Source organism: Leptonychotes weddellii, chromosome 8, assembly GCF_054177405.1.
Source record: "Leptonychotes weddellii isolate Sample4059 chromosome 8, ASM5417740v2, whole genome shotgun sequence".
In the NCBI taxonomy this organism is placed as follows: domain Eukaryota; kingdom Metazoa; phylum Chordata; class Mammalia; order Carnivora; family Phocidae; genus Leptonychotes; species Leptonychotes weddellii.
The window spans coordinates 117,187,394-117,213,680 of NC_138376.1; the positions used below are offsets into that span (position 1 = coordinate 117,187,394).

The following is a 26,287-nucleotide window of genomic DNA, read 5'->3' on the forward strand; positions in this document are numbered from 1 at the left end:
TTGGCCATTTGTATATCTTCTTTAGAGATATGCCTGTTCAGAGCTTTTGGCCATTTATAAAATTGGGTTGTCTTTTTATTATTGAGTTGTAACTCTTTATTTTTATTATTTTTTTAAAATTTTATTTTATTATGTTAGTCATCATACAATACATCATTAGTTTTTGATGTAGTGATCCACGATTCATTGTTTTTGTATAACACCCAGTGTAGCTCTTTAGATACAAGTCTCTTATCAGAAATATGGTTTGAAAATATCTTCTATCATTCTTTATGCTATTTTCATTGTTTTGGTAGTATCCTTGAATCCAAAGATTTTAATTTAGATGAAGTCCAGATTATCATTTTTAATTTATTGTTTGCTTTTGGTGTCATATTTAAGACACCATATCCAAGGCCATGAAGATTTGCACCTCTGATTTCTTCTTTTTTTTTTTTTTTTTAAAGTTTTTATTTATTTATTTGAGACAGAGAGAATGAGAGAGAGAGAGCACATGAGAGGGGGGAGGGTCAGAGGGAGAAGCAGGCTCCCTGCCGAGCAGGGAGCCCGATGCGGGACTCGATCCAGGGACTCCAGGATCATGACCTGAGCCGAAAGCAGTCGCTTAACCAACTGAGCCACCCAGGCACCCACCTCTGATTTCTTCTGAGAGTTTTATAATTTTAGCTTTTACATTTAGGTATTTTATCTATTTTGAGTTAATTTTTTGTATATGGAGTAAGGTAGTTGTCCAACTTCTTTTGCATGTCACTGTCTAGAAATACCCCATTGAAAAATTCTTCTTTTTTTCTCACTGAAAATCTTATCGACATCAATTGACCATAACTGCATGTGTTTATTTCTGGACTTCCAGTTCTATTCTATTGATCCGTGTCTCTCATTACGCTCATCATCATTGGCTTTTGGTCTCACATCTCTGTCTTGGATTATTTCTTTTCTTTAAAACATCTCCAATAATGCTTTAAAAGATAGTTGGCGGCTAATGAATTTTCTATGACCTTGCAAGTTTGATAATGTGTTTGTTTGCTCCAACATCTTGGTTGGGCTTAGAAATATTTGTATTCCACCTTTGAAATGTCTATTTACTGTCATCTTGCATTCAGTTACTGAAGAAAAGTCTGATGTCAATACGATTCTGTTTTCTTAGCTGATGACCTGTTTTTATTTTTTCTCTCTTTGTAAGACATCAGGATTTTCTGTGTATGTGGTATACTGAAATTTTTACAGTAATGTATGGTGTGATTCATTTTTTATTCAGTCTTGAGTTTTTTGGTTTGTTCTGGATATTTCTGTTACTACATTGAGTATTTCTTCTCTTCCATTTTCTCCATTCTCTCCTTCAGGAAGTCCTATTTTCAAATACTTGAATTTTTAAATCTAGCCTAAAAGTGAAATAAAAAAATTAATCAATAGCCATGCTAGAAATAGAATGGGTGCCCTTGGTAAGTCAGGTGCTATGAGAAGGCCCAGACATACCAAACAGATGTTCTCAGATGAACATGTAGGAGGAAAATACTGCCCAAGACATGTACAGGGGTGGAGCGCTAGCAAGGTAGAAGAGGCCCTAGATGTGCCCCTAATCAAAGGTGGGACTAAGAAGACACAGGAGAGGCTGCCTGATTGTGGAACAGCTCCAGGAAGAGACAGGTAACAGCCAAGTAACAGGTGACAAAATTGTCATCCTACAGAAGAAACTGTGAATGTGGATGCTTGGCTGGAATAGACATGAAGTGCCCTGGCAATCAGGTATCACCTAAGAGTAATGGGGAGCATCATGACCCAAACCTAGTAATTATTTACCTGTGGCAACATATTCCACTCTCCCACATCTCCAGGTGGAAGTTTTGGTAAAAAGATAAAGCATTCACAAACTAATGACAAAGCTCAAACTAAAAGGTAAGTATGAAAGCAAGACTAAACATGTAGGGGGGAAGGAAAAAGGCTTCAACCTCAACAAACAGAGAAAATAGTTAATAGAACAAATAGAACCAGACTTTAGGACATGTACTATCACGTATCTTTAAATATTTCAGGGAGATGTGAGTGATACCATGTCCATAAGAGAGAAAAAATAAAGACTTTAGAAAATACAAATGTGATGTTGGGAAACAAAAAACTTCAACAGATGAGAAGAATAACAGAATCCAAGACCAGATGAGGAGTAAACTAGTGAGCTAGAAAATCAGGTCAAAGAATTTTCTCAGAATGCAGCTCATGGGACATTTAAAAAAAAAGAAGTAGGAACTGAACCTTACCTTTTTTCCCCCCTCATTTTTAGGGATATGTATTTGGGAAGAGGCAGTTCATTCCACCATCTTGTTTCCCTCCCACCTAATTAGAATACCTGTTCTGGCAGACATAGATTTTCCTTGAGATCAAAAAGAAAAATCATCAGAGAATTATCTAGTAATGTGAATTATGGAAACAAGATTTATTCTATCTCAATCTGACTACATAATTTCCAAAGATAACATACCGATTTAACAAATAGTTGTTGACTGCCTTCTGCATGCCAGGCACGGTGATAGGTTTTCAGGACACAGTGATGAATAAGACAATCTTGGCTCTTTAGGAACTCTCAGTGGAATCCAACAGGTTGAGAAAACAGTCAGAAATTTCCATCACTTAGTGTCCTATTACTAATAACCAACATTTGTATGGAAATTTATTGGTTACAAAGTGCTTTATAATACGAAGGGCATTTTTGTTAATTCTCACTATAACCTAAGATGTAGGTATTATTTTTGTGTTTTTTCATCATTATACCATTTTACTATGAGGAAATAGTTGGACTATTTTCCCCCAAGTGCCAAAATATAAATTATTACAGATTACGTATAGATTATTAAATGAAACATGAAAGGTGATGGAAGTGGCATGAAGCAGAGACACAACTCAAATTCCAGATTCCAAATCTTGAAATCTTCCCACCGTCTTACTGCTCTGGGTCTGTGTTACCTTGGAAAGTTATGTAACCTCTCTGATCTTCAGCTTCATGATCTAAAAATAGAGGAGGGGGATGATGGTTAAAGTAATCATTTCTAATGTTTCTTCAAATCTAACATTTTATGAGCCTACCTTGAATTGTATCTCCATTTATAGATTAAACATTTTGATAAATTACTCTGGGCTCTTAACTGTATTATTGAAATCGTGATGAGAGCCAGCTACTATTCTATGGTCTATGTCTCCTTTCATTGCTGTATTTATTGCAAGATACATTTGCTAGAATGATCTGCTTTTCCTACCCCAAACGGGATATTATTGAAATCACAAAATACAAAATATGGATAGATAATTTTTTATGGGGCCATCTTTCCTCTAACAGAGGAGCACTAAGAAGTCAGATTTTGTTCTAGCCTGATACTGTCACACAGTCAAATGCCCATGCCTATTTGACAGCTGGGGCAGCCCAGAACGATACATCATAGAATATGCCATCCTCATTGAGTACCATTGCGGCTTATGTCCTTTAGGTAACATAATCTGAAATGTTTTGTATATGACTGTCCCAGTTTTATGACTAGACTAGGGGACAATTTTCATATCTATTGCTTTTATACACATATAAAACTATTTTTTATTTTTTGTGCACATAGCCAAAGAAATTGTTTGAGTCACAATACCAGTGAGTTATATCCTGATTTTTGGCATGGGGAGATGGATATTTCTGGTTGCAGGTGTGTCAAAAATAATTGCTCCAAAAAAATATGGACCGGGCAGAGGAAATCAGAGAGGTGGGGTCAGAACTTTGATTTTGGACTTGGTGCTGCCCCTCACTCAGCATGATGCCTCAGTTTCTCCCTGTTATAGTAGGAAAAAGAATACTTGCTTTATTTCATGTATCTGTTGCAAGGACACAATGAGATAATGTATATAAAGTGACATGAAAACTTAAAGCATTGTAAGTTCTTTTGTCTTTAGGGGACAGGAAGAAGCATTTCTTTTTTTTTTCTTCATTCCTCCTCCTCCTCTTCCTCTTCTTCTTTAAGTTGCCTGATGCATAGCCAAAGGCTTAAGGAATATCTACTTTGTGCCTGACAGTTTCAGGAGTATTACAGAAATTCTTCTTTAATACTCCAGATAATCCACAAGATAATGATATTACCTTTCATTTCTGAAGAAGGAAACAAGCTCCAAGAGGTCAGGTCTATTGCACAAGCTCTGAAAACCAGCACACGGTGATTGATAAACCTCCAGTCAGGTCTGTCAGATTCCAAAGTCTGTAGTCTTACTTGCGATCAATTTATTGATTTCCTTTGCTTAAACTAAGTGCTGGAGAATTGTAAGCAGGAGTCTTGAAATGTTTTAGTTTTAGTAGAGAATTTTCCTGAGGTGAAACCAATGATCTTAAGCCCGTCTGACCAAAAAATTGATCTGGTAGACAAAACTGCTTGGTGAAAGTTTCAGTCTGGAGACATAAATGGTAAGACTCTGTTGTTAATTTTCGGCAGAGTTGGAAATATTTTAATTAGAGCTTTTATTCAAAGAAATGAGAATCGGTGACCAGTTGTCCCTAAATGGAGTGGAATTCACAGGAGGACAAGTTCACTTAACTCTTCACTTAAAATAAGCCTGGATAAGACACCATTTATTTAGTTATAGTTCCTTGTTTACCAGCTTCAGCTAACTCAAACAAAAGGGAATAATATCCTGGAAGATTGTTCAGTAGATCACAGGGTCACAAGACATTGGAAGATCAGGGTGACAAGTGCCATGTGAGCACTTAGGAACTAATAACCTCTGTCTTTCCTTCGTTACATCACTGATTCAGATGAAAAGCCCTGGAGAGAGGGTCTGATTAGACCAGCTTGGATCATGTCCCTAGGCCTTGGCTTTGAGAGGAGTGTTCCTGCTGAAGTCATATGTGATGGCCAATATAGATGCATTTGGCTTGGACGTATAAAAGCTCCTTGATTTAGATTTCCATTGTCTGTCTATATGCAGTGGGGAAATATTTATACCATTTTTCTCCAAAAGGAAATTAAGTGACTTCAGAAAGGAGGAATGGCTGCTAAGCAGGCCTCTTCCTTCGCCCCAGAATTGTCTATTACAATGTATACTTCTAAAATATTTTTCTTTTAGAATAAATTTAGACTTACAAGAAGTTACAGAAATAGGACAGAGCGTTCCTGTGTAACATTTATTTGGTTTCCCCCAATAATATCTCATATGACCATAGCACATTATTACAATAAAGAAACTGCCATTGGTAAAGTGCTATTAATGGAATTATAGACATTATTCTTGTTTTGCCAGGTTTTACATCTTAATTTCCTCTTATAAGGATGTCAGCCCTATTGGGTTAGGACCTACCCTAATGACCTCATTTTAACTTAATTACCTATTTATTTATTTATTATTATTATTTTTTAGGGGTTTTGAAATTTCTTTTTTTAAATTTAAATTCAATTAGTCAACATATAGTACATCATTAGTTTCAGATGTAGTAATTACCTATTTAAAGAGCTTACCCCCGAATAAAATCAATATTCTGACGTACTTATGAATTTTGGGGGGATACAATTTAGTCCATGACAGTTCCGTTTTAAACTTGTAATTTGGGGGCACCTGGGTGCCTCAGTCGGTAAAGTGTCTGACTCTTGATCTCAGCTCAAGGTTTTGATCTCAGGGTTGTGAGTTCAGGCCCTGCTTTGGGCTCCACAACTGGGCATGGAGGCTACTTTAAAAAACAAAGAAAAGAACCCCACACTTATAATTTGGTCACATTAATGAACTTTCACTGCCTCAATCTTAGTTCTTAGTTGTAAAATAATGCTTGACTATAACTTGGGGGTAACTCTCTTTTTATTCCTTGAGATATGTTTAGGCTATTCTCATATGCTTATTCCTGTAGGAGGCCTTAATTTAGAAACTCATTTTGTAAATAAAAATACATTTAGGGCGCCTGGGTGGCTCAGATGGTTAAGCGTCTGCCTTTGGCTCGGGTCATGATCCCAGGGTCCTGGGATCGAGTCCCACGGCGGGCTCCCGGCTCAGTGGGGAGCCTGCTTCTCCCTCTGACCCTCTCCCTTCTCATGCTGTTTCTCTCTCGCTCGCTCTCTAAAAAATAAATAAAATCTAAAAAAAAAAAAAAGCTAATTATCCCGTTTATACTTTAAAAAAAATACATTTATAATATTAAATTTCTGAGTCTAAAACATTGTATATTTTTAGAGATTTTCTTTATGTGTTTGTAAAGGATTTTTTTTTTTTTTGCTTTCATGAATGAGGTATTTTTTCAATTATATTATTTTGAAATGTAGATGAGACAATAGGAAAGCTTTTTTTTTTTTTCTTCCATGTGTTGAGATTTTGAGCTGAAGTCCGTTCTCTCTAGGAAGGCTGTAAGGATTTGTGTTTCCACCAGTAGTGTTCCAGAGTGCCTATTTCCTACATCATCAAACCATAAATGGGATTTCAAAACTGGTCACATACAGCTTTAAAAATTCGTAATTCTTTGATTACCAGTGGGGTTGAACTTTAAAAAATTCTGCTCATTAGCCTTTGGTATTCTGTCTTTTGCTAGTTTTTCTGTTCACATGGTCCATTTTAAAAATAGATTTCAGGGGTGCCTGGGTGGCTTCAGTTGATTACATGTCTGACTCTTGGATTCGGCTTGGGTCATGATCTCGGGGTTGGGTGATCGAGCCGGCAGTTGGGCTCCCAGCTCTGCGTGGAGTCTGCTTGGGATCCTCTCTTTCCCTCTCCCCTGCCCCTCCCCCTGCTCGCACTCTCTCTCTCTCAATGGATAAGTAAAATCTTCTAAAAAAAAAAAAGATTTTAAAGATCACTTTATATATTAAAAATATTAACCCATTGTCCATTATAATTAGTATTTTGCAGCATCTCTTTTCTCAATACACGTTTTCACCTCCACGGCTCAGAATACAAAATACTTGTTACTTGCTACTCCACTTTTTCACTAGCTTGTGGTGTATGTACCATGAATACTAGTGGCAGTCGGCACCTCCCTTCCCTGTGAAGAGCACATTTGCCATCTTTTGAAAAAAAAAAATACTGGTGTTTTTTTGAGATAGTTGTTCTGTGCTTTCTTTTAGTAAACAAAATTTATCTAAAAGCAGAAATGAATCTCCCGGGAATGCTATCAATGCCTAAATAAACAGTGTTAGCTTTGTCCAAAAAAAATATTTGACTTCTAGATCTTATTTTGGTAGGTTCTAAGGTTCTGGTCAGTCAGATAAATGAGCACGTAGCTTCAAATATTTTCAGAATCTGATGCCAATCCATTTGATTAGGAATTCTATTCTCTAGCTCTCAAAGAAGGTAAGTTTTAGTATTTTTTTCTATGTTATTAAATTTACCTCAGATAAGCTAATATTACAGCTGCAAGGAAAAGCTGTCATCAGACCAAAGCCTTGAATATTGTGTTAAAATCACATAAAGCAGAAAAAGCATTTGTCTCTTATAAAGTGATGCTGAGACATGAGTGTGGGATATGTATGGACACAGTGGTTGGTGTCTTTAAGGACCTGATTCATGGTTCCTAGATTTTCAGAGCTCATAAATTATGATGACAGTCTTTCACATTAGAAGAATTTTTAGATTATCAAGGAATGAGAGCAAACAACTTTTTAACTATATTAAATAAGTCAATGTCTTTTGTTTGCTTGCTTGCTTGAATTTTTTTTTTTTATTCGGGTAAGGTTCTCACCTGTCATTCTTAAAAATTCAGATTTTAGATTTATGGTTGCAAATAATGTTGTGTGGGAATTTAAAATCGTTTTGAAAATACATAGCAAGATATAGATGAGTTTCAGATTTTAAGACCCACTGCACCATGGAAAAAGGGACATTGGTCAAATTGGACAACTTCTGAAGATATGAACCTTTAAAAATAAAACTTTTTCCATTATATGGAAAATTGAAACAATTTGCTATTTATTGTGAAGTTAAATATTTGGGGTGGCAATTGTATTCCATAAATGTTAACAATCTGCATAATCTTCTAAGCAATATGAATTCTTTTTGGAGGGACATTATTTTCAAATTTAATTGGTAGATTATATCACTGCACTAACATGGTTTACTGGAATGGATCTACCCTGTGCATTTAAGTTTTTGTTCTTTATGAAATGTGTTGGGTGAAATTTTTCTGCATCACTGATTAACTTTTTGTGCTAGTTTTTCAATCCCTGAGTTTAAACATGATGTAATATTTTTCCTCCCCAAATTTCCCTCAAATCTGAAAAGGCTCCAGAAGAAATAAGCAGGAGTTTAGAGTGGATAGGATAGACCAATATGTGTTTGACTTAAAAACAAAACAAAACAAAACTCACTGAAATGAAGTTTGAACCATACAAAATTTCTAGTTGCCCATGTGGAAAAAATGCTGAAATTGGCGTTTTTCATAACATTCGATCTAAAATCTTTCTTTTGTGAGGTTATTGACAAAAAATCTGTGATGGCTAGAGAACTGTTTATTCTTTCTCTCGTAAGCTTTATGTTTTAAAATATTTTCTCTACATTAGAGTAATAAAGGCACATTCTAAAACAACATTGGAAAATTTTGCAGGCTGTTTTTTTCACTTTTTTTTTTTTTTACAGATTTATTTTTACGTTATGCTCTGTCTCCCCAAATTAGATTGTAATCATTCAAGACAGGTACCTTATTGTAGTCTTCTTAGTAATTCTCCAAATCACTTAACCATAAATGTTGTGAGTGCAGCAGGCCCTCAGTAAATATTTGTTGATGGCCCTGATTATGGTGTGACGACATATGCTAAAGGTAGCTTAAACTTTTGTCAATAAAATTTGAGTTCAGGTTAGTTTGACCTTCTTAGTTTCTCTAAATATTCTCTTTCATGTAGATGAAATGACCCACAAAAGCACCTCTTGACTCTGCAGTCCTTTTTCCTTTCTGTATTTCTGAACTCTGAATTTAAGAAGTATTTTATAATCCTTACACACAAACACAATTAGTGCTGTTGTTTTCTTCTTTTATTAAAATTGTGCCCATAAATATTCCTTATTTAATAAAAATCAGTGATCACCAGTACCGCACAAAGCACTATTCTAAGGACTGTTGTTCATTTCAGTGAGCCCAAAACATTGCTTTGTTTTCCCTTCTGTGAAAAAGTTAGGTGCCAATATTAAATATATGTTTGTAAATAATATCTATTATTTAAAAACTGTTTTTTTAAAATAATAGTAGATGTCATACAGTAAGCACCCTGGTATGTTGTGGGCACTGTTCTAGGTGCATTAAAGTTATTATCTCATTTAATCCTCATGCAATCCTGAAAGGAAGGAATATTATTCTCGCTTTATAGATAAGGAAACCCAGACTTACAGCCTTTATGTCTAACTATGATCACAAAGTTAGCAAAGCAGCCAAGCCCGCATCTGAATCCAATTTTAAATACTACAATTCAAATGTGCATAGATTAAGCTAGAAAAGGTTTTCCTGAAAATAGCCAGCTCAGGGCTTACTAAAGGGAAGCACAAGGAGCATCAACCAGGAAATGCTAAGCCAAACATTGACCAGTAAACGGGGAGACCAGAACCCCACACTTTTTCAGTCCCAGTGGCAAGCCTTTCCTACATAGAATCCGCCAGCAATAGGAAACATAAAATGGTTTCCTATTTGGTTTGCCCACTGATGCAGGTGTGCCAGACTTTTAATCATTGAATGTCTCATGGCTAAGGAGTAAGTTGGTATTTGGGTTTATCTGTAGGACTCTGTAAACCAGCCTGTGAAAGAAGCTTCCACTCCCTACCTGTAGGCAAGGTCTGTGGGTTAGATCCTTGACTGGAGTAATTCATCAAAACAAATGTCTTCTTGGTCAACACTCCAACCTCACCAAGAACTTTCTATTCAAAACAACAGTTTGAAGGTTTATAGTGTGAATCTCAACTAAGTAAAAACAAAAAAGCGAAAAAACAACCCAGAAAAGAATGTACGTGATACATACGTTAAGTCATACTGTTTACCCCTGAAATTTATAGCAGATTATGGCTGATCATTAAGCCAAACTGAGGAGGCAACAGATATGGAAACAAAAGGAATTATTAGGCATAATTTGCCTTCAACACATTTACTATTCACAGTTGCTTGTGGGAAAAACATCCTTATTTAATATGGTAAAAAGGATAAGAGAATTGATAACATTTACCTATATGCAATATATCCACCTAATAATAGACATGTCTATATAGTCATCAGTTTAGCACTTTAAAGTTCAGTAGTTTCAAAGAAATCAGAATGGACATCAATTGTATACACTTGCCTGGTAGGTGAAATGTACATATCCATTATATGGAAAGTTGTAAAATGCCCAATAGACTCTGCACAGGATTTTATGACTTGCTCTGGCAATTTTGGTGAACATAGCATCACGTAGGCATGGTGAAATCGCGTAATTTGTGTTTTTAAATTCTCAACTCTGTTATCCAGAGACTTGACTTCTCATATTCCTCACAATTTTGTGTCAAGTGCAGCACAATGGTTAGCCAGGATAGTTCAATGGGTAAGCTCTGAGAGGGACAGATCTATGTTCTGACTCCATGTCTGCTCCTATTAGAATGTGACTCTGGTCAAAGTACTTGCTCTTTCAAGCCTCGGTGTGCTCATCTGTAAAACTCATTTGTGGGGCTGTTGGGAGGCATTAAATGAAATACGTATAAAATTCGTCAGAACATAATTTTGAGCAAAAAAATGACAAGACACAGAAGAATGTATCTAGTAGGAATCAGTTATAAAAATTTGAAAACAGGCAGAAGCAAACAATATTTTGTGTGAAAGTACAAAATCTATGAAAAAAATCATAAAGGAAAAAAAGGGAAAGATAGAAGCAAAATTCTGGGTAGTGGTTACCTGGCCAGAGAGAAGAAAGAATACTAAAATGGGGAACAAAAAAATAAGCTTTACAGATTTTGAAATGTTCCATTTCTTTAGTTGAGTGGACTCAACTAGTTGAGTACTTTGGGTATTCTTTTTTTAAAAAACATAGACATATGTCATGTGGGACATGTATGTATATTTACATTTTGTATGTATATTTCACTCACAATAAATATTTATGACTACAACTGAGGGGGCTGCTAGAACGCGCACACACACACACACACATATTACATTTTGTATGTATATTTCACTCACAATAAATATGACTACAACTGAGGGGGCTGCTAGAACACACACACACACACACACACACGCACGCACACACACACACTGGTTAGCCCCGGTACTCTGTTTTATATTTCTAGTGGTTTGTAGGACAGTGGTTTTAAATCTTGGCTGAGCGTTGGATACTCCTGAGGAGCTTTAACCCATATACTGATGCTCAGGTTCCACCCCAATCTGATTTAATTGATTTGGGGCTGGGACCAGGCATCAACATTTTGTATAAAAGCTTCCCATGTGATTCTAATGTGAAGTTAAAATTAACCAATACTGGACTTACTTTATAAGAATTAGTGCAATAGGCACTAATTAAACTAGTTCAATATTGCAGATTTTAAAAAAGCACCCATGTAGATGTCATGGGAAAAACCATTACTTTGTTGGACTTCCTTACAAAGATTTTGAGGCTTAGTGTTGCTTCTCTTTTGAAGTATGTATTCAGGGGATTAGGGTGGCAAGTGGAGACTTGCTGTATGAGACCATGCTTTGCAACAGGGTGTCTAGATGAAAGGTAAGTGCTGGCTAAAGTCTAGCCGGCTCCCCGAAGTGTATCTCCCCAACGTGTGTCTCCTGGTGTGGGGTTGCGTCCAAGGGCAGGAAGTAGTTTTTCTCGTTAGCACAAAGCTTCCAAAGGTGCCTGCTTACTTAGGTCCCATGGGCATCGAATTTATTTTGGTGCTTAAGACTACTACTGAATGTCACAAAATATTCTCTGAGACACAAATAAATATTCAAAATAGTTACAGGTACAGCCTGCTTAGTATAAATACCAACCGACCAGCAGGGATGTGGCCAGTGGCACCTAAGCAGGATCTGGGGTGTCTTCCCCCCACTGCTCATCTTCCCCTGTGCCAGGTGCGAACCCTTGGGCTCCTGGGTGGAGTTAGATGGGAGGGGCCATGGCAGCTGGGGTGGCACAGAAGAGCAAGCCCCGGGGGGGGGGGGGGGGTTGAGTTAGTGGCCCTTTAACCCCCGGTGCAGATATTTTGATATTTTAACCACCCGCATGGCCTTCCTGGTGCGTACAGGGTACTTATTAGCTCTGCCCGCCACTTATCACGGAACCCCGGGTTCTATACCTTTCTTTCTGCTTTTGTTTATCCACTAGGATACAGTTTATGGACCACAGCGCTGCTTTCCTTCCAGTTCTGGGACATAATAGTCACAGTTCACACTTCTTGAGAACCCATCGTTCCGTTTCAGCCCCACACCAAACTTTGGCATAAGCATTATTTTATTTTTATTTTTCTAAAGATTTTATTTATTTGAGAGAGAGAATGAGACAGAGAGAGAGAGCACGAGATGGGGGAGGGTCAGAGGGAGAAGCAGGCTCCCCGCCGAGCAGGGAGCCCGATGCGGGACTCGATCCCGGGACTCCAGGATCATGACCTGAGCCGAAGGCAGTCGCCCAACCAACTGAGCCACCCAGGCGCCCAGGCATTATTTTAAAGAAGGAGGAAACAGATAAATAACTTGCCCCCAATCATGAGTCGGGAAGGGAAAGAAGCAGATTTCAAACTCAGGTCTAGGCGACGCTCGGGCTGAGCTCGGAGCGGGCGCCATGCTGTGCAGGAGTGCGGCGGCCAGTTCCCCGGGGCTGCTAGCGCCTCACGTCTGCATCAGCGCATCTGGGCGCCGGGAGGCGAAACGCAGAGAAGGCTGCAGGCCAGGATGCTGAGCGACCGCCGCAGAGGAGCCGGAAGGGGAGGAGCGCTTGGAGGCTCTGCCCTCCCTTCTGTGGAGCCGCCCTCGGCCCCCCACCCCGGTGCAGGAAGTAGAAAGGAGTAACAACGGCACGACTTTTCAGTTTCAGTTCAAAATTCGTTGTGAAGTAGGCTCTTCCCCTGAAACTAGTAATACATTATGTGTTAACTCAATTGAATTTAAAAAAAAGAATAGATTTGAAAGTCTTTAGCAAAGGAGCACCTGGGTGGTGTAGTCAGTTAAGCGCCCCGACTCTTGGTTTCAGCTCAGGTCATGATCTCAGGGTCGTGAGATCCAGCCCCGCATCAGGTTACATGCTTAGTGCAGAGGCTGCTTAAGATTCTCTCTCTCTACCTCCGGCCACAGCTCCCCCCCACCCCCCAAACGCCCCACGCGCGTTTTCTCTCTCTCTCTCTTAAAATCAAAGTGTTTAGCATGTATTTAGAAAACAAAGACTTTTGTTTATTAAAAAAAATAAGTGGAGTGTTCCCATGCTTCTCTGGAAAAGTCTTGTTAAACTCCCGTGCAGCTAGTAAATGAAGTCATTGTTTATTCTATGTAATGGAAAGCGTGCCTGAACTGTGAGTCAGGAGACCTGGTGTTAGGAATGGTTCAGTCCCTAGTTCACTGCCACTGGCCAAGTCGCTTAAACTACCTGAGCTTCGTGATTCTCACCCATTGAACACAGGGCTTGGGCTAGTTTACTGGTAAGGGGACCTGACTGCATGCACGTTTTCGCACATAGTTGAGCCTCAGTTTCCTTCTTGGTGATTATTCAATGACATGTTGCAACAAAAGGAGAGTGTTTTATACAGTGCCTGGGACGCATGGGGTCAAACTTGTGTCTCCACTATTGAAAGGCGTTGGTTTAGAAATTAATTAATTCAGGGCCTGTGGATCATTACATGGGTTGGGTACTTCAAAATCCCATTCATATTTAGCTGCTCATCACTTTTATTTCAAGACCTTTTCTTTTGCTGTGACTGAGAGTTCTGGACAATCGTCTGTCAGTACTTGGCTCAGGACATTTAGTAAGAGCTAGGCTAGTACAGATGTAGACTTTGATCCCTCCAAAGGGTTGGTGCCTTTAGTGTCCATTTTTTTTCACATTAATTGCTCATGATGATTGAAACATTCATGCCGTTTCTTTGGGGTTATTAATCACTGACAGGAAAATCATGTTTGTTCTACTTCTTCATTCAATTCCTTTCATTTCCTGTTAGAGCGTTCACTGTGTCCCTAGACCTGTGTGATGTGCTAACAGTGGTCTGAAAAAGTACAGTCTTATGTTCAAGGAGATGACAATCTTGTTGGAACAAGAAGCCTCACACAGGGAGCAATTAGGGAAGAAGAACAGAAGACAGGAGAATGACACATAACGGAAGTTTGGATTGTGTGTGCTTTATGACTATGGTCTGAAACAAATCACCAATTCTTCCAGATTGTGAAGAAATAAGACTCTGAAACCTAAAAGTGAAATGAATTAAAACGGAAGTCGGAGCATGTAAGTTTTCATCGAAGCCTTATTGTTGGGTGTGGGCTTCTCTTTGTGGTGGCTGTGTTGTCACCCTTTGAACAGACACTGTTCTTCAGAGATGTCCTTTCCCTGAAGGATCGTGGGTGTGTTTCTGCAGTTTCCCCACCGCCCTTTGGTTTAGATTCTTTGATGCCATGCCAGTTACATGACACTCTTGATAGGTGAGTAAAGGTAAGCATACTTGGAAGGACAATTAAAGAAAGAGATTAAAATGGTGATTTGGAGCTGAGGAAATATAGATCCCATGGAGAAATCATATTCATTTTAGATTGTAGGCCATGCTGGAAACTCATATTACCACCAGCTGAAGTGAACACTGCTTTTACGGATTACTGGGAGAAGGTCAACCTTCTGTATGAGCAAATAAACAAGGACACCATTATCATATTTTCAAGTAAATTAATTTAGAGAACTTAAGTAATACCGATCTTATCATAGTTTCCAAATGATCTACTATTAAACCCAGTAGCTTATTGGAAAACTATTACCAAGAAAGAACTATTTCAAATGTAGCAGGTTACGATAAGGACAAAGCTTTAGATAACATGAGAAGGTAATTTTTCTTTAGGCAGAAAAATACCAGGCACAGATTTATCTTTGACAGCATGACCTGCCCAAATCCTTGCTCTCCAGCCCATCTGATAAAGGTCAATGACTGAACACCCAAACAAGTTCATACACACAGCACCTGCCTGACAAAAACAGTGAAATTGTTTTTCCCGACCCAAATTGCACCATTTCCTTAAAGTTTGGAAAACAATGCGCTGAATTTCTCTATCCTGTATGCAAATTTTTGTTTTCTTTTTTTCACGTTAGAGACCAACCAGTGTTGTTCTGAGCGTCAGTGAAGATGAATGTGACGTGCCTGCTTTTTCTGCCTTCAACTCTTTCTTTTAAACACCTCTCACAGAACTCTCTCATTTCTAGATTGAGAAGGAAATAGGAAAGGAAGACAATGAATTGTCTCTAAAATGGTCTCAGAATAAAAAAAAAGAGAGAATGCTCATAATTGTTTTATTGTTATGAAGAGTTTGGGTTTACAAAGTAATAAGCATTTTCCAAATTACTGACTTCAGTTGTAAAATAGGTAAAAAAAACCATGCCAGATCTAATTGCCAAATATCTTGCAGTCTCTAAAATATTTTTTGTAGCCTTACTATTATTACTATAAACAGAAATAGCAGTGATAAAAATCAAATGAAGTTTTGCAAACACCCCAAATTCCATTTGTGTGTGTGTGTGGGGGGGTAGTTTAGAATTAGCAGAAATAATGTTCTTCCCTGCACACAGCTGTGTCCTGCACAGTTGCTTTCATGATCTCATTTTCCTGGCTGGGAGCCCCCTCTATTAAACAAGAAAACAAGGTGTGTGGGGGGCGGGGTGGTCAGAGACATAGCAGGGTAACAGGGAATTGGACTTGAACTCAAGCGTCTTCCAGTCCACTGATTTTTTTTAAGTGGTTTGTTTTTTAGAAGAGTCTGTCATGACATATAAATCACTGTTAATGCCATCATTAAACTGGCTTTCGAGAGATTTTGTTTTAAAGAGACAATGCAGGGGCGCCTGGGTGGCTCAGTCGTTAAGCATCTGCCTTCAGCCCAGGTCGCGATCCTGGGGTCCTGGGATCGAGCCCCCCCATCAGGCTCCCTGCTCAGCGGGAAGCCTGCTTCTCCCTCTCCCACTGCCCCCCTGCTTGTGTTCCCTCTCTCGCTGTGTCTCTCTCTGTCAAATAAATAAATAAAAATCTTAAAAAAAACATAAAGAGACAATGCAGTTATAGAATCCTGAGCTCTGAACTGGGAAGCACAGGATTCCAGAGCTGGGAGCCCCAGAACCTGCACAGGCAGGTGCAGCTCCAGCCCCCGGGGCTGGGCCCACAGGTTGGTTTGCTGTCGGCGTGGCCTTCTCCCTTCTGCACAACCTTTACTGAGGGTTGCTCTTGCCTCCTCTCTCAGCCCGCCTGGAGCGTGGTGGGACTACATGTTGACAGCTTATTTTATATTCGGGGTGAACTTTGATTTTGGATAAATATTGAACTAGTGTTCAGCTCTTTTTATCAATGCCCTAATTGGAGGTGAGGGAGCTGGGGAAGGCGTGACAGCCAGCTGGTCGTAGGGACAGGGATGGCTGGCCGCCCGGTCATCCCACCAGGCCAGCTCTGGTCTTTCCACCATTCCCCGTGGCTTTTAAATGACCTTCTTCTTTTTTAAAAAAATATCTCTTCCCTCCCTTTTCCAGTGGCAAGACTTAAAGGTTTCAAATACTTGAAAAATAAATGATTTCCAAATCACTTCAGGCTACTAACATGAAATGTTTTATCACATTTCCAAAATCAGAATGGTATATTAAGAAGTGATTTCATTCTAATCCATAGTCTCTTTTAGGGATATAGAGACATTATCTCAAATTATCACTCCGAAGAGACAGAGACAAGAATTTTGCACCATTCTACTTCTCAAATCATGTCAGTTATTTTATTTCAATTCCTCCAAATCTCTTGGACAGTTATTTCCTTCTGTATTTTCTTGTATCACTTAAAAATTATATTTTACTTTGTCGGGGCCTAAAGAATTGCATTGAAAAACTAAGAAATTATTGAAAAAGAATTCCATTAGCACAACTATCATGATCAGAAGAAATTGGCTAATTTCAGTGTCTTTCTTTGGGCTTTTCATAGAAAATTGTTGAAATGTATCTGCCCTAAGTAACTGACATTTTGAAATTGATTTCAAGCTGTAGAGGAGGAAGAAAAGCTACATTGAAAAAAATTAAATCTTAGGTTTAGAGATACTAAAAAAACAAGTCCCAGGCCCAGAGGATCCCAAATACTGGCCCTTTGGTTCAGAAGTGAGAAAAAAAAGTCACAAATCTGGTGTGGAGGGAGAAACACGCTTCCTTTAGCAGTTATTATATTGAAAAGTATTTTTAAAGAGCATTTTTGGTTAATAATCTCAACTATTTCTGTAGAGAAAACTGCATGTTCCTGCTGTCCTGTGGAAGCAATAATCCAGGCTCCCAGTGGATGAATATGACAGAGGCACCCTCTGCCCCTGGGCTACTGTCTCCTCCATCAGACCTCTGCTGACTTTCCAGCCCTACTGCAGTCTTCAGCTTGATCTAGCTCTATGATCTCTGAGTTCCTCGAAGATGCCAGGGCTCCTGGTCTTCACACATCTACTTCTGTGGCCAGAAGGACGGCCACTGTGAAACCGACCTTCACTTGGCAGATTCCTATCCACTCTGATGAGGTGTCTACTTCCCCCAGGAGACACGTGGTTGGCAGTGAGTGTTTGTGGAGTGATCACTGCACGTGCTAGAGGAAGAAGCCTCTGTTATCACTCAGAATACCTCAAGTCAGCAAAGGATCTTTAACTCTTTGTGTAGAGATTGCTGCATGCTCCTGGGAATACATGGAGGCTGGATGGGAGGGGTTGGGGGAGAGGCAGGAAAGGAGGAAGGGAGGGAGGCAGAGGAAAGATGGGAGAGTAGTTGAAGTGCCATAGGAATGCAGAGCTAGGAGGGGGGAATTAGAGAGTGGGAAAGAGCTAGAGTCAAAAACAGAGTGCAAAAGACAGAAGTTCATGGAGTTGCTACCTGGCCCAGCTCTCACTAGCTAGCTAGAACCTTCCTGCCTCCCTTTTGCTGACTCATCTCTGTTCACCCTTTACTTCCATCTGCTCTTCTTCTGCAGGGAGGCTGTATTTTCTCATGGAAATCTATACTCTGCATATCAGAACATTTGTTGACATTTTATGAAGTTTGCTTTTTGTTAGCTTTCTTTCCTATTAGACAGCAACTTCATGAAGAGTCTATCTTTTTTTTATCATGATGACCCTAGCACCTAGCACAGTGATTGCTGTCCATAGTAAGTAACTAAATATTTGTTGAAAGCCTAGCATTTTGGGCAAGTCATTTTAGGTTTCTGGACTGCACGGTCCTCATCTGCACTATGAAGGTGGTGGTCAGGTTGATAAATCAACATCCCAGCCTAGCACTGGTCTTCTATGACTTCGTACCTACATGGTACCCAAGAAGACAGGGATGTTGTTTGTAAAGACGCTGAAGATCTTTTATTTTTTATTTTTATTTTTTAAAGATTTTGTTTATTTATTTGACAAAGAGACACAGTGAGAGAGGGAACACAAGCAGGGGGAGTGGGAGAGGGAGAAGCAAGCTTCCCATGGAGCAGGGAGCCTGATGTGGGGCTCGATCCCAGGACCCTGGGATCATGACCTGAGCCGAAGGCAGACGCTTAAGGACTGAGCCACCCAGGCACCCCAAGATGCTGAAGATCTTGTAATACAAACCGTGACTGCCTGGTAGACTGTTTATACAGGACCTTGGACTGGGCCAGGGTGGGGTGGTGGTACAAAATAGAGCGTAGGACCAGTCCTTATTATCAGGGAGAGGAAGAGAGCAACAAGTCATTTCTATGGAAAGACCGAGTTGCCCATACATCTATCGTGGACATGAAGATATGTTGATGAACTTTGGCAAGTTCACTGCAGAGACAGGCCTGATCCTTCAGAGTGATAAGAGAGAATGATCCAGAAAAGAAGAGAGCAATGAATTAAATCTATATGCATATACTGCTGTATGTATATATTCATTTGGTCAGAAAATACTATTGACTGTATTCTTGGGCCAGTGCTAAGGGGATGAAGATAAATCAGACTTCAAGGATAATGAAATCTGGTTGGGGAAGAAAGGCATATGCATACTGAAAATATAGCAAAGATGATGTGAACTGGGATAAGACAGGTATTCCATTTTTCTGTCAGTTCTCCCCGCTTGGCTTTCCTGTTTGTTGGGGCTTTAAAAGGAAAGAAATGTTACCTCCTGCCACATCTTATAAAAGAAGTGGGATTTGAGCTTGGCCTTTAAGACTGGCAGGATTTGGGCATTTAGAGATTAGAGGTGGCATTCCAAGTAGAGAAAAGCAAGGCCAGTGGAAAAGCACCTGGCATTTCCGGGAATGGTGGGAGTTCATTCAGCTCCAGGGGATTACATGAAACTGGCTTGTGGCAAATTCTTTGGAAAGGCAGGATGTGACCAGGCTAAAGGCCCCTGGACTTTGATCCGTAGGCAATGTGGGCTCAGAGCAGATATCTGAGCAGGGTGTTGGTGGTAGCTGGGCTTCTGAAGGATCTGCGGTGGTGGGGGGGCAGCCGGGAGCTGGGGGTGGGACCCGAGTGGAAGCTATGACACTGAGGTCTGGGTTGGGGTGCCAGTTTCTGGAAATGGGGCCATGCCGGTGCAGGGGAAGGAGAAAAAAAATTGAAAAGAAAGGAGGGGGGGTGAGATTGAGGCTCTGGGCTCAGAATAGATCTCAGAAGATTGTCTTTTCTTTTTTTTAATCTTTTTTTTTTAAGATTCTATCTATTTATTTGAGAGAGAGAGCTAGCGTACAAGTGGGGGGAGTGGCAGGCAGGGGGAGAGGGAGAAGCAGGTTCCCTGCTGAGCAAGGAGCCCGATGTAGGACTCGATCCGAGGACCCTGGGATCATGACGTGAGCCGAAGGTAGATGCTTAACCGACTGAGCCACCCAGGCGCCCCTCAGGAGATTGTCTTAAGGAATCAAAGAGGACATGGAGTGGTGCACAGAGATTAAGCTGGGGGGGGCAGCTATACCCCCAGGGAGTGGAGAAGAAAGTTCTTGAAGAGGAGGCCTGGGAATTCCCAGTTTTATGTGGGGATTATTATATGTATAATGTGTAATATATAACATATATTATGTTATTATATCGTACTTTATATTATATATTATTATATATTTCGTACATATGTATTTTACATAATTATCTATAATTATATAATTTATATAATTTATATAGATATATAGATATCATTATATGTATCATATACATGATATTTATATAAAACTTCAGTTAAGTCAGTTTCTTTTGTGACCCATAGGTTTTGGTCTGAAGCATCTTTATCATTGCCTTCAAGGCAGTTTGAATATCATCTTTGATTTCTTCAATTTTAGTTTTTTAATTTTTTTGAAAGACTTTATTTCTTTGAGAGAGAGAGAGAGGGAGAAAGCACGAGCAGGGGAGGAAAGAGGGAGACGGAGAAACAGGTTCCCTGATGAGCAGGGAACCTGACATAGGGTTCGAACCCAGGACCCTCAGATCATGACCCAAGCCGAAGGCAGATGCTTAACCGACTGAGCCACCCAGGCACCCTGATTTCTTCACTTTTAGAGTTTAGTTAAGTATATATACTCTAATTTTCAGGTAAAGATCGTTTATCTCTTTTTATTCAGATTGTGTTGGATTTTTATGAGGTTTTTTGTCATGTAAACCTGTATTTTGCAAACATTTTAAACATAACCTTTGTGCCCAAGTTCATAATCAAACTTTATAAATTGTTGATGGATAAATGAACAAAAATTCTCTAGTTGAAAAATGTCAGGATCCCTATATGACTATTAAATGTAGATAAAGGAATGTAATATTGAATCACTTCTGAAAAAGATGTATTTGCATCTCCCACTGCAAGTGCTTTTTAATCAATCAAGTTCTTCACGTCTAAATAGCTTTGCTTTGTAGATTTAGCTGCTCTGTTGTTTGGGCCCTCCAGTTTATTGACTTTTATATCTCTTTTGTAAACATGTACCTTTATATTCATAATATCCCTCTTTATCTTGTTTGGTCAATTTTTTCATAACTAATTAAAACGCCATGGTATTAATGTTACTCTTGTTCATAGCTGATAGGCACCTCTACTTCTTTCATGTAGTAGTGGGCCTTTGGATTTATCTTTCTAAAACTGTATATCTCAGTCTTGAGTTTATTCAGATAATCTCTAAAAAATTCCATTTAAGTCTTTTCTATTCTTAAAAAACTGTCTATTCCCAATATGCTTAATTTGGACATTAGTTACAACCAAAAGATTTTTCTTTTCTTTTTTTTTAAGATTTTATTTATTTATTCGACAGAGAGAGACAGCGAGAGAGGGGACACAAGCAGGGGGACTAAGAGAGGGAGAAGCAGGCTTCCCCGCGGAGCAGGGAGCCCAATGGGGGCTCGATCCCAGGACCCCGGGATCATGACCTGAGCCGAAGGCAGATGCTTTAATGACTGAGCCACCCAGGCGCCCCCGAAAATATTTTTCTATTATAAAACATAATGTATCATTTTCTATAGGACCTAAGTTGCAATTCCATTCTACCGAAGACCATTCAGATTCATCAGTCCCACTACATACCTTCAAATGTAAAGATGTAATTTGAGATCACCATTTTCTGAGCCAGAGCATTGAAGTGCTTTGGTGATTCATGAAAATAAATATTTTTCCCACTCCGAGGCCCATTTTTGACCAGTCATATGGTGTAGAAAGGCAGGAATGAGAGGGCTAGGGCTGTGAGAGGAGAGGGGCTGTGCATGTACTATTGAGTATCCGTGCAAATGACAAGCAAGTGCTGTTAACCTCCAGGCTATGTAAAATAACAAATATTTAGAGTGCGCTGCATGAAGGTATGGTTTACAAAGCGCTGTTAATTACATGTGCATACATTCATCTATTCGACAAATGCATGTTGAAGGTCTACCGTGTACCGGATTCCAGCCAGGCACTGGCCATGTGGAGGTGAACGTGTCAGGCACATATTGATGCCCTGCTAGTTCCTTGGGTGGGAATGGCTGGATGGTTAACTTAGTAGTTTCAGGTGCTGGAATTTATTCTACCCAGCTTCCGAAGTGCTTCAAAAACCAAGTGTCCTCTTCCTCCTCCTCTTCTTTCTTCTTCTACCTCCTTTATTACTACTATCGGAAATTTGAAATAGAGGGAAAGAAAAAAATTAATGTTACCTAAACGGCCGCTTTTTGGAATAACCCTACATTTATGTGGCGTGTCCCAGTGACTTTTTAAAAAGCCATCACTTGAGGCTGGCCCTTACAGAATGCTTATTATGCTACCATACCTTGAAATGCTTTCCCTAAAGTAGCCCATTTACCCACTCGCATAACTCATTACCCACAAGCATAACTTGACTATTAAAAATGAAGAATTTTCTTGGAACCCATACATTAAGTCAGGCTACAGTGAAACAAAATTAACAAAATTCGAGTTGTTGCCAGAAATTAGGTGAAGCTGCGTTGGATTTAAGGGCCAGTTTGTCAGATTACCATCTGTAGATGCTGCTGTGGACCAGGTGGGGGCAGCAGAGAGCTGGCCGAGGTCCACCAAAGGCCAGGGCTGCACATCCCTTAGGATCCCAGGGCACAGGTGGAGGTGGCAATGAGTTAGGAAGTAGAGTCAAGGTTTTGAGACTTTGTATCTGAGAGAAGGGAGTGTTAGAAATATCACAAAGATCAGAATTCAAGGGAAGCAAGGATTGAAGTAGGACTGATGTAAGTCCAAGGGCTGGGTGGCAAAAGCAAAGTGAGCAGGAGAAACAGGAAGGCCAGTGTGGGTGGGTAGACAGGAGGTACCAGGAGGAAGACAGCCTGCATCCCTAGCATTTCTTCCCATGCCTTCCCAGAACAGTGGCCAGGTTCCTACTTGGTCCTGTTTGGTCTTCCAAGGGCAGTGGTTCCTACTGGATAGAGATATGGGAGGTGTTAGCTCCATATCTCTCTTGAGCTGAGACTGTAATTAAAGTTCTTGTTTTATCAACAAAGTACTGAAGTGAGTTGAGAAAGCTTGAGACAATTTGGTAGTAATCAGGATGTGGTGGTAAAGTTTGGCTTGGGCTCTTCCTTCTGGTTCCTCCAAAGAACTAAATTTAGCCCTCAGCATCCTCCCGTCCATCTTTTAGAAGATTTTTCACAACCACCCAGGAAATGCAGTTCACTACTCCTGTTTACTTAATGGTCTACTCCACTTGAAACATCATGCTCTCCCTGTGTGGTCTTGTCATAATTATCTTCAAATGGTGCTAATTAACAGAGCCAATGGGGCACCATTCCCTCCCCTGACTTGGCATTCTCACAGGGTGCAGTTAGCATTCCTCGTGGGAAGGCATTCTGGTGATCCCTTATCTGTACTCTCTCCATCTACTTTTTACCATGCCAGTAAGCTGCCTCACCACAGAAACTGTTACCCAGTAAAGAACATTACCAAGTCCTAGCACATGGCTGCTTATCTCAAGACACAGATAGTCACCAAAATCCTAGCAGTAAAAAGCCTTTTCTATAGCCCCTTAGAGCTAATTATAACACAGTTTGAATCATGGAAGACAATTTGGAAATGGAACAGAGCATGGAGAAAGACAAAGGGAGAGAATAGAAGACCATTCTCGAAAAGGAAAGAACATTTGGGTTAGGCTGTAGACATAAAACGATAGCCCCCGACTTTCTTGAGAAAATGGAAATGTTTTGGTTCGTGAAACACCAACAGAGGTCATTGCTTACTAGTAGCTGTTCCAGAAGCATCTCAGCTACTACTTCGTGCATCAGGGTAGTTAGCCTTTCCCTGTCTTTATCTCCCTCTTTGTAACATGGAAACCAAGGTGCTGACAATGTTTCAACAAGTTCTCTGAGGTAAGTCTAGAGACTGTTACTGACAGGGCAATGGTTCTATGAGTGAGGGTTACTGTGCAAACACAGAACATTTTATTAATGGAGTTCAGGGTGTCCAGCTTTTCTTTCTAGAGTAAACACACGCCCAGTAGTATTGACTCATTTTGCATTGTTCTATTGCGTTGTTTGCAAATCTTTTGAATTATTACCCTGTATTTGTTCTCTATTGTTCAAAATACTCTTTTAAAAGCTGGATATAGAACTTCAGTCCCTGCTGGCTTTGTTCTTTTCCACTTGGCAAAGGTTGATTGATATTATCTTTCTTTTGGCCTGTGTTTCTTGGTGGCTTGAAATGAGCATGGTTTGTGTGTGTGTGTGTGTGTGTGTGTGTGTGTGTGTGTGTGTGTTTTCTTTACTTCTTTGCCCACATTGTCAATAATAGAATCACTCTGGGAATGGGGTGCACACAGTAATTTCTGCAGCAGAGTTTCCAAAGGGAGGAGATCTTGGTGTAAATTTGGGATATTGTATTGTTTTGGTTTTCTTTTCTCAGATGCTACAACTGTTTCTTGGGAGTTATTATTTTTTTTCACAAATGAACAGTGACACATTGTCTTAAGAGGTATTCTAAACCATGTTAAACCTGTAAAGAAATTAGTGAAAAAATGTTAAAGCAAATGTAATGAAAGAAGCAAGAGTAAGCATGTGGAAATGGTAATATGAGGAACTGGCTGTGTCATGGTCTGGTTGAATTCTATGTGTGTGAGGTACATGAATGGGCTTGAAGGGGACAGATTTATGGAACTGGAGAGGACAGATCTGTCCAACTCAGGGGTTCTCACCTCTCATTGCACATTAGAATCACCTGGAGATTTTTTTTTTTTCTTAAGCTGATGCTCGGGTCTCTCCACTGAAATCAGAATGTCTGAGGGTGTGGTTTAGGCCCAAGTCATTTGTAAAGACTCCTCAGTTGACAGCCAGGATTGAGACCTACTGACAACCAATAGAAAAACACTTCCTAGAAGTGTCCCCAGGCCAGAGGTCTTAGCCTCATACCAGATACCGGTCTGGGCCAACATACACTTGTGGATTTTATCCAGCTTTGAACAGGCCTCCTATTCTGGCACTGCTCCCATGCTCTCTGGCTCTTCCTGACTGTCAAAATAAAATAAAATAAGCTTTTCTTCAGTTGAACTCCTGGAGCATTTATAATACTGTGAAAATGCTAAATGAAATGGTATGAAATAATACTGGTTGCCTTTATTTAAATTGTAATGGAAATATATACTTTTTTCAAAGGGCCTGATCCAAATGTGGAAAGAGTATTTTTTGAATGCGGATTACATGTCTATTTTGTATCTTAAAGGCAATGCCCTCAGCCTTGGAGCCAGCTGTCTTCCCCCAGGCCATTCAAAAGGTGCCGCACGTCCCAAATGTGATCTGCTTCCTTCCTTTGACATGGCCTAAACGTCCCCTATTCAAAAGAACTCACGTCAGCGTGGAAAGGGCAATTTACAGACATCTGAATTATACCCATTAATTTAATTTATATCTGTTACACAGTTATATCCAAAGAAGAGCGTTCTGAGAGAATACGACTCAGAAAAGGTAAATGTGTTTGGGGTAGAAGGAGGTAAGAGCCAGGAGCAGGGAAAGCAGACCTGGGCGAAGCCAGATAATAGGGACAAAATAGGCAACCTGACAATAGGGAGGGCGGGGGCCCTGAGATGCTGAGCAGAAGGAAAGTGAGGCTGGCGGTCAGTGTCACCAACCTGAAGTCACAGGCACCGAAGTTTTAAATGGCATCTGTATACCGATGTCCCCCAAATTTATATTTCCATCCAGACCCTTTCTATTGCCCTTCAGTTGCCCACTCGCCAAATCCACTTGGCTCTCTAGATTGGCATCTCGAACTTAACATGTCTAAAACTGGACTCTGGAACTCTCTTCCCCCAGACCTGCACCAGCTGGGGTCTTCCTATCTTAAGCAAATGATAGCTCCATACCAGGTTCTGGAGGCCAAAAGCCAGAGACTCAGTCTGGCCTCCATTCTTTCTCTCACTCCTGGAACATCAACTATATCAGCAAATATGTTGGCTTGACCTTTCAAATACACTGAGAGTGTTACTCCTGGTTCGAGCACCATTGGTTCTCACCTGGATTGTGGAAGTGGCTTCCTAATTGATCCCTGCCTCTCCCACTTCCCTACCCACACTCCAGTCTATACTAATCAGTTGTAGTGAGCCTTCTAGAACATAAATCAGGTTATGTCCGTCCTGCTCAAAACCCCCAGTAGTTTTCCATTATACTCAGAGTAAAGGTCTATGCCCCCTTGGATGGCCTATGAGGTCCTACACAACTTGCAACTCCTTTACCTTTCCTCCTCTTCTCCTTCTTGTTCCCCGACACATCTGCTCGGTCACCCTCACT

At 40.0% G+C, this 26,287-nt stretch overlaps 1 long non-coding RNA gene across 1 annotated transcript; it reads right to left on the reverse strand.

The window, feature by feature from the left end:
- Positions 1-14,234: 14,234 nt before the first annotated feature.
- On the reverse strand, positions 14,235-22,159 carry LOC145723142 (uncharacterized). The gene is made up of 2 exons (XR_014148001.1): positions 21,953-22,159; positions 14,235-14,570 (listed from the first exon to the last, which is right to left on the reverse strand). It is a non-coding gene; the product is annotated as an uncharacterized LOC145723142 (long non-coding RNA).
- Between the last annotated feature and the right edge of the window lie 4,128 nt (positions 22,160-26,287).